The sequence below is a fragment of the Coloeus monedula genome (genome assembly GCF_965178545.1).
Source record: "Coloeus monedula genome assembly, chromosome: 5".
Lineage (NCBI taxonomy): Eukaryota > Metazoa > Chordata > Aves > Passeriformes > Corvidae > Coloeus > Coloeus monedula.
The window spans coordinates 32,838,618-32,848,592 of record NC_138785.1 but is presented as its reverse complement, the minus strand read 5'-3'; positions in this window follow the sequence as shown (position 1 = coordinate 32,848,592).

Sequence of the window (9,975 nt, the reverse complement as noted above, 5' to 3'; positions counted from 1 at the left end):
CACAAACCAACCAATGGGAACGAGGCTGAGCAGGGGCAGGGAAACTCCGTGTCTGTCCCCTCAGGGCCCCTCTCCCAGGGCTACATGGCAGGGGAGGGACCCCAACATCTCACCCATTTATTTTTAACAAAAGGAGATTTAAAACTTAACATTGAAAACAACTGGATAAACATGATATAACAAGGACAGTTTCAAAACAGAACAAGCCACCCTCCTGAGTCTTTAAATGTCCAAACAGATTCTCAGGAATATCTTAAGGCTGACAGAAGGGAGACAGGACTCTCTGTGCACACTTTGTTGGGGAACTGAGGCAGGAGAGGGTTTAAGTTCTTCCCTCCCCCTTTTCATCCCCCCCCTCGGCATCAGAGAGGAGTTGTAGGGAAAGGGAATTGTATAGGGAAGCCATGGGGTGAAAAAGGGATTAGGAATAAACTGGGGATGGGGTAAACTTAGGAAAGGGTTCATATTGGGTATAGGGTAAAAGGGGAAAGTAGGTTGTTGGTAGGGAAGCTGCTGGGATGGATATTGTTTATAATTTTGTGCGTAACGGCTGCCTTTGACCGGAATACCCCCAGGCCCAGTAACATTTGCTGCTTGTAATCCTTTTCTACCTTGCACAATTTTGAACTCCACCACCTCTCTATCTCCCAAGCTTGGGATGCATTTTTCAGGGTTATTTTTTTTAATAGCAGTTCTATGAACGAATATGTCTTCTTGGTTGTCACACCTCGTTATAAAACCATAATTTTGTTTAACATTATACCATTTTACTATTCCTAAAACCTTAGCTATGGTGATTTTTTCCTTTTTCCGAGTAATTGCCATTAGTACATATGAGGGATTTATTATATTCATCTCCATTCTCCATTACACTGGTGGAGATGACTGATTACAAATGACTGATTCTGTGTACGAGAGCAAAAGCTCACCACATTTTGGTATACCTCCGTGGTACCAGGAATCACATTACTCTTACCAGTATTTCTGCTTTTATGTTTTTTTCTCTAAAACAACACCTAAGAATTTCATTCAAAAATAGAAGCCTCGCTAGGCAAAGTAAATTTGTGCACTTGTCAAACCCACAAAAATTATATAATTCCATAATATGAAAGATGTAACAAGTGAATTTACACATTCACAAAGCAGTATCAGGCACTGCTAGACACATACTGAAGGTGATATGAACTGTTGCTTGGACACAACTATTTCTTTTCACCGGATTGCAGGAGAATCCACAACAACTAAGATCACTAGGCACATCACCAACATGCCTAACATTAGGAGGCATTTAGAGTCCCCAGATGCAACAGAAATTATAGATTTAAACCTACTTCAAACTAGACAGAGTACCTTCAAACAAGTTGAATGCCTCCATGGAAATATTTTACCAAATTTTGCTCACCCTTGAAGGTGAGTACATTATAAATCAGGAGAGCTAAGCTGGATTTCCATGTCTGCCACAAGACTCCAGTATGACTCCAAGCCAATACCAAGTAAGGGATTTTCTGGCATCCCAACCAAAGGTAGGGAGCTTGTACCACCTGGAAGCATCCAATCCAACCTGCAGCTTTAAAAAATTTCGTTCAATCCCTCTCTGCCCCTCTAAAATGGGTGTCATGTTTCTGTCTCTCATATCATGTATAATTGGGGTGCTTAATACATTGGGCCACTAATCTCAGCCCTTATGAACTAAGGGAGAACAAGCACAGTGATGACACCTCAACAGTGGCAACTACATATCCACATGCTGTCCACAGAGACAGAGAAAAGCCTGCCCCAAGTACACAATTTGAAGTGCCAGTCTTTGTTGAACAGGCTTGCAAGCTTAAAAAAATGCCCCTCCGGGCCTCCATGTTTCTTGTCCTTCAGTAATTTCAACATATATATTCACTACAAGGAAATCAGGAGTGGAAAGAGGGGGCACTAATTAAGCTCTCCTGCTCCCCAGTTTTTGTGAGAAAGTCAGCTCAAAACAGGTTTCTAGTCCAACAATTGCATTCTGTTTTTATTACATGCTTTACGCATTCCTAGACCTCACCTAGATTAGAAGTGGATGAGCCAAAGCAAACACACATGTGCACATACACACAGAGTGCTAGCTGCATTTTTCTGTGTGAGAGAGAGAGAGTTTGCTTTCCCAGTCTTTCTGCATCTGTAAGCAGGAAGGCTTAAAAACATTGCAAAGAAAGTGTGTTCCCATGAGAATTCCTGCCTCACTCTCTGCAGATTAAAAGAAGCAATCTTTGCCTACTGTGCATGGGAATCCCAGTATTTTGGCATGGTTTTAACATCAGCATCATTAAAAACATTGATTTATTTTAATTGTCACCTTGTATCCTACACTGCCAAATGCAGTCAGAATGTCAATTCTTTATCAATGTGAGCTGTTGACATGGAAACAGATCTGCTGAAATGGAAGCAGTAAGAAAAGATGTGTTACTCCTCCAAGTTATACTTAGAAGTGGTAAATCTGTGTGTGCCAAAACAGATTTAAATACTCAATAAACTACAGAGAAGAAATAAACTATTTGGGGTGACAGTCATTTTAGTTGTTTACATCATAGACTGCATTTAGAAAATCTCCAGTGTTACTATGGTAACAGCTTTTGCTTAAACGTAGTTGTGGACGCACTTAAGGTATGATCTAAATTAACTGAAGATGGAGGAACAAAACTGGGCAGCAACTGCTGAAAGAGTGACTGGCTGCTTCCTATCAGCCCGTCCTATCTGCTGCAGGCACTGGCAAGGGTACAGCCAGAGTGCTACGTAGCATAGACACCTTGGCTCATCCCTGTCCGTGCTCTCAGAGAGGACCTGAAGTAGCTGACAGACTGCACCAGGTAGGTTTTAGAGATAACAAAGGAAAACAGAGCTGCTTATCATCCCCACACAGCTTGTAGTACATCCCAGAACTGCTTGTTCTCTCCCTCTGGTCACCAGATAGGTGATGGGAAGAGGAGGCAGGCAAATAAAGGAGCCTTTAAGAGGGGCTGGAGGCCTCTTTGGACATCTGGCATAGTTTGTGGCTTTCCTCTTTGGGATCTCTCCCAGGAAAGAGAGCAGGGCTGCAGAAAGGCAAGAGTGCAGCACAAGCTTTCAGCCAAAATCTGTGACTTGGAACGGACACTGCCTCACAATTAACTTCACACAGCTAAGAAACTGTCCTAAAAGATGCAGTACAGACCTTTGACCAGCACTACATTTCCACTAGAAAGATTAAATCTCTCTGCTGCTAAAGCTAGTTTCATAGTCATAGGGAACAAGGCCAGAGGGGCCACTGTGATCTGCTGTTCTTAATAGGGATTAAAGGAACCTATGGTCTCCTGCACACCTGCCTCCAACCTGAAAGCGAACAACGGTGAGATGGAGATCACTCAGGAGAAAATTGAAGGAGAGGCTCCTCTGCCCTCTTGCCAGATGCCAGGGCAAGGGGCACCAGAAGGAAAAGACACATTTGAAACAACTTCTCTGAACAGGATCACGGAGGCATTGGAGCCAGACACTGTTCAAAGCTCATGGATCCCAGCAATGCTGTGAGGCAGTGCCGTTTTGAACTTGCCTAGAGCAACCCACTCCCACTCCCACTTCAACTGTGATATCAAGGCATGCAGATTTTTTTTCTCTTTTCTTCCCTTTTCCACTTTTCACATTTCTGCATGATTATAAACATCCCAAAAGCTTGTGGGTGGATTAACAAGAGAAGGAAGGACACACATCATTAATTACACACAGGCCTGCGAAACATGGACATAGGATATGGCATAACATTCTAAAAATAGCAGGAAGGCCTGCCTTGTTTAGGTCAAATTTTATTTGAATTCCCATAATAAAGCAGCTGATATTAAACAATGAAGCACCACTGTTTAGCTTCAACAGGTGTTCCAGACAGATCTGCTATAACTTAATCCACACAGCAAAACGCAAAGCCAAGGAATGTAGGTTTATGTGAGCATGAGACAAAATAGTGCTTTAAACTTCTACAGCATTTATCAACCCAAATTACTCTACATACATATACTAACTTAAATGCTTCCATCTGTATTGTTATCTTACTCCATCTGTATTGTTATCTTGTATTTTGGTGAGATTCATGAGGTGTTGGGTTAGATGCTGGGCCAAATTGCTGATATAGCTCCATGCAGTCAGATGAGGAGACAGGTTGCTGGCTGTCATAGTTGTTCACAGAATTCTGCTTTTCTTAAACAGGGATGAGGGAACAGAACTGGGAAAGAAAAGGACCTGCACTGCATGTCTCTAGGTACAACAGCTCTACATCAGCTTTGGCTTTTGAGTGGGATAGCATAATATTTCTAGATCATTGAGGCATGGATATTGGTGGCATACATGGAATAAGGGACATCCTCTGTCTGAATCTGCTTCTAGGGGAAGTGGAACACACTGATGAAGGAGGCATAAAAGCATTTTGCTTACACACACACTCTTCAAACAGGAAATAGTAATTTGCAGATGAGAAGAATGTTACAGAAAAAAAAAAAAACCAAAACCCAAACCACAATTGCCCCCAGGAAAAAAAAAAAATTCTCACATGCATCCACAAAGCCTCCTACTTTCTTCTTCATCCTCTGGAGTGGATTGTGACTCCCAGAAATACATATTGCAGAGGGACAAAGGAAAAAACTATAGTGGAACTATTAGTGCACACTCATACTCTTTTGAAACATGCCCCAGGGGCAACTTGGCTTCTAGTTAGAACACATAAAATCATCATATTCAAAGCCTCATTTGAAAACATAAATTATGATCTTATGCTATACTAACAGCAATAGAATCAGCAACCCTCTATCTGTGTCTCCATCTTCAACATTAGAAGCCAAAGGTACTGTTTTCTAATGTCCCTTATACATCTGAAAAGCAGATGATCTTGAAAGCTGCAGTCTTTTGATCCTACATAAATTGGATGCTTTTGACAATGTCACCCAGAATTTTCATGTCAGTCCAAGGAAAACAATCTCAAACAGAGGATAATTTTGATTTTCCTCCTGGCTCAGCACAGAAGATAATTATAAATGGAAAATTAGTGTTCTTGAGGGTAAATATACCTGCTGTAATCCTACTGCCAACTGCATTAAGGTTTGCCTGCTGCAGTAAGGCGTATGCTAACTTGGCTGGAGGAAAGCTAAGACTTGTCAGTTTTAGAAGTCACTGGTGATCCTTTCTATGTTATAATTCAGTATTTTAGAGCATAAAAACCAGTGGATGAGAAGGGAGGGACAGAGGTGAGAGAGGGATGAGGAGAGAAGGAAGGGAAGGAAGGGAAGGAAGGGAAGGAAGGAATTTAGTTCTTTCCTCTGCCTTTGGTTATAAGTGACAGCAATAAAAGAATCCAGTAGCACCACAAGAAACTGAGGAGAGTGCATTCTTTTCTCAGAATGGTTGTGGTTGGAAGGGACCTCTGAAGATCATCAAATGCAACACCCCTGCTAAAGCAGGTTCATCTAGAACCCACCTCCACATCAAATCCAAATTATTCCTCTTATTGACTGGTAACATGAAGCAGCTTATTTTCTCAGGTGCTCTGCAGCCTAACCATGACTTCTACCTCCAGAACTGAAAGAATTCCTTACATCAAGCAAGCACAGACAAGCTATCATTCAGCAGTGATAGCTCAACACTGATTGAAAGTCTCCTTCATTAGGGGGAAGAATTGCAGGGTTTCTTTTTAAATTAACACAGCGAAAGAAAAAGATATTTGTCCAGACCTACTTGCTTTTTCATTCCTCCAGCAGCTGCTATTTTGAGAGAATTTTAAACGGTTGGCCTTTATGAAATGAACTGGTAATCACAGCTCTGTGCCTCACACACAGCAGACTGGTAACAGGATAAAGCCTTTTCCTCAAAGGCTGGAGTTCAAATTCAGAATAATCCTTAACTTCATGAACACCTTCACTATATGATGGGCATTTGACTGTTACCATACAATGAATCAGGTGTTTTTCCTAGCAGAAAAGTATTCATGCCACAGACAACATACTAATTATTGTCAGTAATTAGCAGCACTCTTGGCAGTGGCAGTAAAGAGACCTGTAGAAAATTGCCCATTTGTTCATCCCTTGGGGGTTGTCATCTCAAGGCAGGGGGTCAGGCCCTTCAGTCATTGTGGTGATTCTTCTAGCTCTTTCCCACCCCGGGTATGTTTCGCAGATAAGCAGAGTTCAGCCTCCAGAGCTGCCAATCTACACTTTAATACTGCTAAATTACTTTTGTTTCAAATGCTGGAGGCAACTTTGAATGCCGGCTCTAATTAGATTGTAATTGTTTGGAGATCTGAGCAATTGTGGCAGATTTGGGTGGAGACTTTGGTGGCTTTTAATATTTGTGCAAATAGGTTTCACAAGCACAAAACCTGCAGCTGCTTGTAACACTGGGCATTTCCCTAGAAAATTTACACTACTAACCATCTAAGCCAGGCAGGAAAATTTTTGAATTTCAGTGTGCAGAGTGATCTGCAAAATCCTTGTGCAAGCAGCCAGCTTCACGGGTCAGGCAGTTTTCATGAGCCCAAGATGTTTTGGTACAAACAGAAGAAGATGAGTTCAATTAGGAACAAATATTTTTGTACAAACAGAACAAGGTATACTGACCTAAGCAAGAACCCATAGCAGAAAAGATATAGATAGATATAAATACAGACGACATGGACATAGATATAGATATAGATACAGATATAGAGCTCACCATATTTTCAGAACTATAAAAAGCCACAATCTAAAAAGAAAATAAATTTCAAATATACATAGGAGTAAATCCCAGCATTTAGCACTAGAAGCCTTATCCTTCCCTTAGGAGAAAAATACTTGTGAACAGTGCAGAAACTCCATGCCCTGTTGCTGAATACCATTATTGCTCTTCCTTCCTTGGGGAAACCATAGACCCCTCAACACTTTGACCCCCTCTAATATAACACAGTCCAGAGATCTGCAGGGAAATCCTAAGGATCTGAAAGTGAACATTTAAAGGCCAAGAAGCTTCTGCTAGGAGACCCCGTGCTTCCATGTAATCTCCTGAGGTCTACCCGTCATAATGACAACATTACCTCTTCATGCAGCTCCAGGGAGTGCTGTGCAAATATTGGATTATCTGGTTCAATGGCCAAACAAAAAACAATCATGGGCAGAAAAAATTTCAGTTGAATCTACCTGAAATAAAAGCTAGGGGGTGGTTTGGCTAAGGGAAAGAAAAACCAAACCAACCAACCAACAAAAAAAAAATACAACAAAGGAGGAAATGCTTGCCTTTAAAATAGTAAATACTCTGCTCCCTATTTTTTACCTGAAAAGGAAAAAAAACGCCCACAAAATTAATTTTTTTTAATATTCACTTCTATCCTTTTCTTTGATTTGGGGGGAGATTTTTTTGTAAAAAACTTCACCAAATTTCATGTCATACCAAAGTAGATCTGCCCTCCCTGAGAGAAAACCTCTTACTTAGAACACTTTGCTAAGATCTACCTATAGGAAGAACTATACAAGCTGAACTACAGAGATCCAGTAACCACATTTTTGTCTAAGAATCAAGTTTTCAAGTAAGAAAACTCATCAGTTCCATCACTGTGGATCAAAAATGTGATTGATGGAATTTTTTCCCAGAAAGAGGACCAAACACTATTCTGTGAAGGACAGACAAGCAGCCTCACATACCATAAGTAGTGACACCTTTGTTTAGTTCTCCTGTAAGCTCCAGCTGCAGTAGCTATGTGAAATGAAAGGTACAGATGGATTCCACTGGTGGCAGTAAAATCCATAAGATACCACAGGTACATTTCCACAAGTTTGTGTAGCTTGTTGTATGTGTGGCTGGCACTTGGAAACCACTCTGGGTCCTGGTTATCCTACAGCTCTACGAGGACTGGTGGGGTTGGTAGCTGGCTCCTTCACTTCCACAGAATCAGCTAAATTGGATTCAAGAGCTTCTGTAGCCAAGGTATTTCTGACTTTATTAAATACCAAGAGATACCCTCTACTACATACACCAAAATTAGAATTAAATTTGTTCAGGAGGACAAAAGAGAAAAAAGTTTAAGTCCTTACACTTTCGCATTCCTCACATATAGCACTAGTACTGACACCAGTAAAAATGAGCAGTAACAGTCACTAGAGGAAACAGATATGTAAATGCATATACACCAAAACTGATGCAAAATTTGCTCAGAATGACAGAAGTGGGTGTAGTGGTTTGGTCCAAAATACTCATTACTGTTTATCTGCTGTGAGATAAGAATTAGGAGAAATGCAAAGCAGGCACCAAACTTGAAAGAATATAAAGTTTATTAACAGACCTAAAAGAGGGAAGAAAAAAAAATTATACCACCTTCAGAACTCTCCTCCTCCTCCCACCTTCCTCCCTTCTCCCACTGACAATGTGAAAAAACAACCCTTAAGATGTTCAGTCTGTTTACCACTTCCATAATAACCTTGTTTAGTCCATTTAGAAAGAGAAGTCTCTTCTTGCTCATGCTATGAAAACATTATCACAACGAGACAGCCGCCCACTTCCAAATATTGTTCAGTCCATTTAGGAAGAGGAGTCTCTCTGCCTGCGTGTGAGTCCTTTCCCCTGACTTGCAGCTTTTCCCGCAACTGCTTTCGAGGGTCCACTCTTGAAGTTTCTTGGGGTACAATTTTAAGGTTGAGCCGTTCAGAAACAAAAACAGAGGCCCTTCTCCTTCCCTGGGAGCAAAGGGTCTTCATCATCTTCATCGTTAAGACTATCTCTGGGAGCATCTCTAGGGACTGAGGTTTTCTCCTTTCCCGTTTGGAGCAAAAGTCCTCATCTGGTTCATCTCTCCCTGTCCAAACTTCTCGTGAAATTACAGCTGCGTCAGCATCTGCCTATCTCAGCACAGGTGCTTTTGCTTACGAGTTGAACACTCCACCCCCCATATCTTCATGAAATTACAACAGGATACTCTGATGTATCATAGCTTCACAACAGAATTTCAGCTTTAAGCATCTCCTCTCTCTCCTCCCTCAGGTTTTCAGCTCTTCACAGCAGTAAAAGGGTTAATCTCACCTCGGCCTTGCAGCTTTGCAGCTGGAATGTTGAATGTTTCTTATCGCAGTGGAGAGGGGGGAGAGCCGAGCCGCTCCGGCTGCCCACGGCAAGGCAGTGGGGGGGGTTCCATGGCTGGAACAGGTCCATGGCTCCAGGATGGCCGTGGCCCGGCCCGGCCTGGCCCAAGCAGGGCCTGGCCGGGCCCGCTGGCCCCCACACGGGGCCTGCAGCCACCTGTGCCAGCGCCGGAAACGAGAGAGAGCTTGGAGGGGGAGTTTGCCTATTCTTAAATGTGGATCACAGAGGTGTTCACAACTTTAAGTGGCCTAGAGAATTGTCCATATTCAAACTGGCCAGCTGATAGGTTATATCAGTTCCCAGAGGAAACTGTAAGCACCCCTTAGCAAGGACATCCCTTCTGGGACTATGCTTGCTAACCCATGACAGTGGGAAAGATTCAGAAGTGTCCAGGTCAATCCCAAATCATACAGTCCAGTCCCCTAGACTTTATCAAGCCACTGTTGAATATAGCAGGGTCAAAGAAAGAGAAAAGCTATATCAATACAGAAAGCAGTTAGAAACCTCTGTCAAGCAAACCTCCTTAAGGTGTATGATAAACAATGTTCCCTAGGTGGCCACTAGAAGAAAAACAGAAGCATTTGAGAATGGAATACTCTTAGATGACAAGTTTACCTCAAGTCCAAATGCAGAAACAGAGGAGCAGACTAGTGTAGCTTCCCCTCATGCCTGTTCCAGGCTCATGTAAAGGTCAGAGATTCATTGTCCCAGTTCAGTACACAGCTATTTGCTGGGATCAGGGAGCATGTTAAAGTGAATGGATGGGAGAGACCTTCATCAATCCCACTAACACACAACAAGAGCCCAGGGAGTGGAAGAGCTGCCCAGACCTGTCGGAAATGGCACTACTACCTGTTGTAAAGGACTGAAAGAGTCCTTACACTA